This window comes from Leuciscus leuciscus, assembly GCF_965113295.1.
Source record: "Leuciscus leuciscus genome assembly, chromosome: 17".
NCBI classification, from domain to species: domain Eukaryota; kingdom Metazoa; phylum Chordata; class Actinopteri; order Cypriniformes; family Leuciscidae; genus Leuciscus; species Leuciscus leuciscus.
Genome location: NC_138741.1, coordinates 34,588,875 through 34,596,009, shown reverse-complemented (window position 1 = coordinate 34,596,009; position 7,135 = coordinate 34,588,875). Strand labels below are relative to the sequence as shown.

The 7,135-nt window shown below is 37.5% G+C and overlaps 1 pseudogene across 1 annotated transcript; it reads right to left on the bottom strand.

Moving 5' to 3' along the window:
- Nucleotides 1-3,178: 3,178 nt before the first annotated feature.
- Nucleotides 3,179-6,681, bottom strand: LOC309479026 (putative inhibitor of apoptosis; annotated as a pseudogene). Its single transcript has 2 exons — nt 6,457-6,681; nt 3,179-5,748 (listed from the first exon to the last, which is right to left on the bottom strand). The product of its transcript is annotated as a putative inhibitor of apoptosis (transcript).
- Between the last annotated feature and the right edge of the window lie 454 nt (nt 6,682-7,135).

Below are 7,135 nucleotides of genomic sequence, written 5' to 3'. Positions count from 1 at the left end.
GCGTGAAATCAGCGTATAGGCACAGCCTGTCTGAATTGAGTGGTCTGTCATGTCAGCCAGGGCCGGAGAGTGTCAGTAGTTTGAAACTGCCTCTTCCCATTCTGAAGTTTTTCAGCCAATCATCGTCTGTCCAGGTGGCGTAGATGTGGGGCCACCAACTTTCATTATGTGGGTGTGTCCAAATGGCCCTGTGTTTAACAGAAAGATCTAGTCATTATGATAACTTTCAGAAAAATAACTCTTAATTTAAATTATTATCATATGTAAACTGCTTTCATTAATATTGTTAGATGAATTAGAGCTATGTTATTTTTGCTATTAGGATTTTACACCTTTAATAAGGTTTCTCACTTAACAAAATTACTTTATGCTATAACATATGCCTGTAATCTGGACAGATATTTTAAACTATATAAAAATTGAGTGCACCTCAAGGAAAGCTGCCTTTTTCTCATCTGTTTTATCTTCAACTGTTCCATTAATGCCAACTCTCCCAGTGAGGTGATCGTCCACCACCTGGACCTGGACCACCGTGAACAATAGAAACTGCAATCATCCGCCCAGCAAGGAAGTATTCATCTTCTCTGGCAGCTGTAGTAAACTGTTATTGTCCAGTTAGTAGTAGTTGATATGACGGACCACCTGTCAAAAAATGATTGATTGACAGGTGCCACGCCCCTTCCGGTGACAGGTCCCGCCCCTTCCGGTGACATGTCCCGCCCCTTCCGGTGTCCAGCCCCTTCCGGTGTCCCGCCCCTTCCGGTGACAGGTGTCCCGCCCCTTTTGACTTTTGATTGACAGTTTGACAGCTAGTTTTGACTTTTGATTGACAGGTTGACAGTTAGTATGACTTTTGATCATGTTTTGACAGCTAGTTTTGACTTTTGATTGACAGTTTGACAGCTTTTGATCATGTTTTGACAGCTAGTTTTGACTTTTGATGTCTTTTGAAGGCTTTTGAAGCCTTTTGATATTGACAGAAAGTGTTATAACAATATGTGATGGTATCTGACAGCTAGTTTGATGCCTTTTGAACATGACAGTTAGTGTTTTTGAAGCCTTTTGATCGTTTGAAGACACTGTGATTAAATAATACGTCATGGCTATATGACAGCTAGTTTTAATTGTTTGAAGCCTATTGAAGCCTTTTGAACATGACAGTTAGTGTCTGTGTGTGTGTGTGTTTTTGAAGTTGGTATCACACACACGATCCTCCCTACATATTCCTGAGCGTATCCGGGCTGTACTGTGAAACTGATAAGGGGAAAACTGGAAGTTTATCTCACACACAAATGTTGAAAAACCATTCAGTTCTTTTAAAAGAATATAAATGAAATGTTTATAAAGATCTTACTAAAATCTCACTCAAAAAGCTTAAATAAAATGGAGTCATAAAAAATTGCAATAAGTCTCTCAAAGCACCGTCTGTGTGGACCGCGCGCTCTCTGTGTGTGTGTGTGTGTGTGTGTGTGTGTGTGTCACGGGATTCCCCCTGCAACCCTTTTGAGCTCTGACATCTGAAACGTGCTGTTCAGACACTGTGATTAAACAATGTCGTACAAAAACATTCTATCCTTTAAAATAATGATCTTGCTCATTTAACTAAAGTTGAAAAAACATACTGTTCTAATGATCATTTAACTAAGGTTGAAAAACTGTTTATCTCACACAAACGTTGAAAAACCATTTGGTTCTTTAAAAGAATATAAATGAAATGCTTATAAAATATATCTTACTAAAACCTCACACCAAAAGTTTGAATAAAATGAGAGTCACAAAAATTGCAATCAGTTAAATGTTTATATAGTTAAACAAGTATATGAATGGGTTCAAAATTGTTTTACACAACTTGTTTACTGAATTCATATAGTCATTCCTGAATGACCTCACACTGTCTCAAAACATAGGGAGTCATAGCGTCTCTCTCTCTCTCTCTCTGTGTGTGTGTGTGTGTGTGTGTGTGTGTGTGTGTGTGTGTGTGTCAGAGAGTCACACAAATTCAGTGATCAGGATATCAGGTGCTGAGTTTATTTATAAGAAGTATAATAAAGTTTAAATGATATATTTTAAAAACAAAAGACTGTTTAAATAAAATCTTTAAAGTTTGAATACATACACATCTTCTATTTATCTTTTAGAAGATTACTGTAATGATTTTGTGTAACGGTTATTAAACAATGTCTGTTCAAAAACTGTACTTAGTCGTCTTAAATCTCATTTCAATTCAATCATTCAATGAATCATTTCAAGATTCAATCAGCATTTTTTTGTCCAAGCGGAGTCTCAATTTTTGTGGCTTTCCACAGCCATAATGATTTTTGTACCGTAACTGCATATTCTGTCCCTTACACCTAAACACGCTGATCTTTCTGAATTTATTTCAAAGCATAATCGTAAAAGTTTAAATATGATCTTTTAAAAATGAAAGATTGTTTTAGTTTGAAGTTTAAAGTTCTTAACTTTCTTGCTTGAAAAAATCTTTAAAGTTTGAATACATTGATATCTTCTATTTATCTTTTAGAAGATTACTGTAATGATTTTGTTTAAATTGAACCTAAGGTATAATTGTTATTAAACAATGTTTGTTCAAAAACTTTAGACGGTTGAAAAACTGCACTTAGTCGTCTTAAATCTCATTTATATGAAAAGATTCAATCATAATTTTTGTCCATGCGGGGTTTCAATTTTTATGGCTTTCCATAGCCATTATGATTTTTGTACCGTAACTGCAAATTCAGCAATCAGGATATCAGGTGCTTAATTTATTTCAAAGTATAATCTTACAAGTTTAAATGATATCTTTTAAAAATGAAAGATTGTTTAAATAAAATCTTTAAAGTTTGAATACATACACATCTTCTATTTATCTTTTAGAAGATTACTGTGACCTAAAGTATTATTGTTATTAATTAAACAATGTCTGTTCAAAAACTTTAGATGGTTGAAAAACCGTACTTAGTCGTCTTAAATCTCATTTCAATTCAATCATTCAATGAATCATTTCAAGATTCAATCAGCATTTTTTGTCCATGCGGAGTTTCAATTTTTGTGGCTTTCCACAGCCATAATTGATTTGTGTACCGTAACTGCATATTCTGTCCCTTACACCTAAACACGCTGATCTTTTTGAATTTATTTCTAAGCATAATCGTAAAAGTTTAAATATGATCTTTTAAAAATGAAAGATTGTTTTAGTTTGAAGTTTAAATTTCTTAACTTTCTTGCTTGAAAAAATCTTTAAAGTTTGAATACATTCATATCTTCTATTTATCTTTTAGAAGATTACTGTAATGATTTTGTTTAAATTGAACCTAAGGTATAATTGTTATTAAACAATGTCTGTTCAAAAACTTTAGATGGTTGAAAAACTGTACTTAGTCGTCTTAAATCTCATTTATATGTAAAGATTCAATCATAATTTTTTGTCCATGCGGGGTTTCAATTTTTATGGCTTTCCATAGCCATAATGATTTTTGTACCGTAACTGCATATTCTATCCCTTACACCTAAACACGACCATCACAGAAAACTACATTTTCAAAAATGTAAAAAAAAAGTTTTAGCTAAATAAATATATAAATAAAAACACCTTACATTTCCAGAGAGGTGAAGTAGTTCTTTATGCAACGATAAAAAACAATCCAAAAAGCAAATAGTTTAAGTTGTCAAACAAAACACCCCCAGATCCTTCAGAGATAAACTACAGTGTGAACTGAAGCTTCAGGATATAGGGTAACAGACCAGATGAGTCTCGGGGGACAATGTCACAGTAAATCTAGTCCGCGTTCCAGAGTACATCCAGAGTTTTATACTAAATTCATTTAAAAGCATAACCTTAAAAGTTTAAATTAGATATTTATATATGTCAATAAAAGTTTTATTAAAATCATATCTTCTATTTATCTTCTTAGAAGACTTATGTATTATTTTTACTAAACAGCGTCTGTTCAAAAACTTTAGATGGTTGAAAAACTGTACTTAGGCGTCTTAGATCTTATTTATACAAAAATATTTCAAACAGTATTTTGTCCATACAACATGTTGTCAAAGTTTGTCACAATGTTTTGTTGTTGCGTTATTTTTAAGAAATCCGAGGACTCTACGTTGCTCTTATTTAGACTAAGTTGTATCATCAAGTTAAATGTAAATTTGCAAATCCAAATGATAGGAAAACTTTATGATAGGAAAGTACGGACAGCGCCTTTGACCAAGCCTCTACATATGGGGCACTTGCGTAGAGAAGGCGCACATTCTTGGCACACAACTAGGTGACCACAGGGGATGAAGACAATGTTCACTTCCTTATCCATGCAAACTTTGCATGTGCGCTCCTCTTGAAGTCTTCTTAACTGTTCCTCCATAGGCAAGTCTGAAAGATCTTGACTCGGTGATGCAGCTTCATTTGTCTGGGCCATCAGTTCTCTCAGCAGGCAGACATCATTCTTCTTGATCCAGTTGCGGAAGACCTCTGCTGCTGCATTTCCTTTCGACAGGACTAACTCAATGAGCTGCCCTGTCTGCTGCTTGACTGTAGTGTAGTTACGAATAATGTCATACTCTTTCTGTGAGATGACGTTCTCCTCTAGAAGATGGTCCATTAAGCACTGCACACTTTTTAGCCGCTGTGACACGGCAAGATGATGTTTCTTAAGAAAAGTAAGAAACTTACTTTCTCGCTCCTCCTCTCTCTTCTCATCTTCCGCACGTAGTAAATCAGACACCAATTCTTGAACGGTTTTGTAATTTTCTCCACTTGCGAGAATTTTGCTTTGAACGGTTTGCTTCACCACAGGATTGTTCATCATCACTGCATCTTCTCCAGGACCCAGGTGTACAGCAGCTGGATCAACAAATTCTCTTGAGTCGCTGTCTCCATTAGTCAATAGCTGTTCAAATAGTCTTGGAAATCTTGCTTGAATCTGATGAACAAACTCTTGGCCCTTTTCTTGCAACAGGTATTCACATCTTGGAAACCACTTAGCATGTTCTCTCCATGGATCATCACCAGACTCCCAACATCTGAGTCCACCATCACAACAAAAGCACTTCACGTCATCATTACGACCAACATAGTAAAAACCAGCCTTAGCCAATTGGTCTGGTCGAACAGTTATTCTTGAGGGCCAGTTGACAAATGTGAGCAACCTTTCTTCACACTGTTGCATTGCCGATCCATTGGAAAGGCCGCCACCAGATAAAGGTACATTATCTGCACGGTCACCTCGAACAAAGCGGCAGTTGGGGTAATGCCTCTGGTGCTCTGATGCTGCCCGATCTCCCGGTTCCCAGTTGCTAAGCTGGCCTCCACAACTGAAGCAAGCCACTCTGTCGCCCTGGCCAACGTAGTAGAAACCACTTTTGGCAAGCTCAGCTGGAGCTAATGTAGCAAGAGTCCAATTCTGAAAGGTGTCAAGGCGTTCCAGTTCCCGACGCATGCCAGGATTGTGACAAGTCGAAGGTCGCTGGTGAGACATATCCTCAACTCCACGGGAGGAAATGGGGCTGGAGAGGGGCAGGTTGCTGAATGCCGTGTTTAAGTAACCCACCTGCTCCTCCATTTGGCTTGAAAAAGATGCCGTGGCGGTTGATGTTACGGCTGTCGCAGGGTTGGAAAGCTGTAAGATGGCTACGTTGCGAAGCGGGGGAAAAGGCAGAGTGAGAGGACGACAGGAGGTTTGCTGTGGCGGGTAAAAATGTGACCACAGGGTGTGTCCACTCAAGCCCTTCTCTCTGCTGAACATCCCATGACTAGTGTCTAGTCGTCCATGACAGAACACATAATCTTATTAAACTTATTAAATACCCTCTATGATGCAGGAACCGATGCTAAAAACAAAATCAAACACCACAATTTCAAAAATTTAAAAATCACCACACAATTTCAGGTATTCACATCTTGGAAATGGTTGCCACCTCGGGAATACAGTCATTTAAATGCAGAAATCAAATATTTAAATATTTAATCTTTTAAATCATGTAGTATTTTTAATTATTCTAAATATTATTATTCTAAATATTATCATGTATACTATTATAATACTATTATTATGAGCTCAGACATTTTTTAACCAGATTTTTTTTTATTTCAACATTATACTTTCGAGTATACATTGAAGTAGTGAAGAAAATGATAGATCGGCAGTACATAAAGTAAAACGACGTTTACAGATGGTCTAACCAGAATAGAAAATCTCTGCAGGCTATCATGTTTTGCTCTAGGGTATAGTTGACCAGACTTTCAACTATTTCACCAACGTCAGTTTTTGCATTTTTTGACACCAGTGACATGCAGAGATCTGTTACAAAAGTCCATATAGCGAGTATCTCTGTGATTTCGAATTCGTCACAACATTCACGCAGCACATCCAGAACTTGTTTGAGGATTACGCCGTTTGGCTCTTTGCCGTTAAAAAACATGGGTGTTACATCAGGCCATGGCTTTGTCAAGCCTCTTACGACATCCATTTCATTTTTGAGATGTGTCACACGTTTGGTATCCTGCGCACAATCGTTTTTCATACCACACGCAGCATCGATGATCCTGTGCATCAAGCCAACCATCTGACCTCTAAAATGATCTTTAAACATAGAGTCTAGCGTAGCTCTTAAAGAACACTCTTTGCCCGTGGCGCACTCACACGCCGGATGATACTTGTTCTCCATCCGTTTTTGCGTCGCCATTTTTTCAACTTTTCGAATAGTCCACTATTCGATGATGAAAGATGCTTTTCGTTCCTGGAATGTTCCTGGAATCTCCTGAGCGAGTCCTTGCGGCACAGTCGTCCAGGGTTTGTGCGTTAATGCTCGGAAGTTTGTGTTTTGGGGTCAGAAGCGTAGTTTACGTCAGGTTCAGGCAAACAGGACTTTCAACTTTTTCCTTCAACCTTTGATCAATGAGATGATGTAGTAGCACAGCAGTCCGAGGCTAGTAGAGCTAGAAGTAGAGCTAGAGTGTGCAATGTCCTGAAATATTTATCAGGACAACGATTGGGGTCCGCCCCCTCGCCCCACTGGAGGGGTTGAATAGGGTGTCGTCATCAGGAAAGCCATAAATAACTATGTAAATTATAGTCACGATGCAACAGAAGTAGCATCATGGAGAAGTTATGCATATGCCACCAGAGAGAAGTTTATT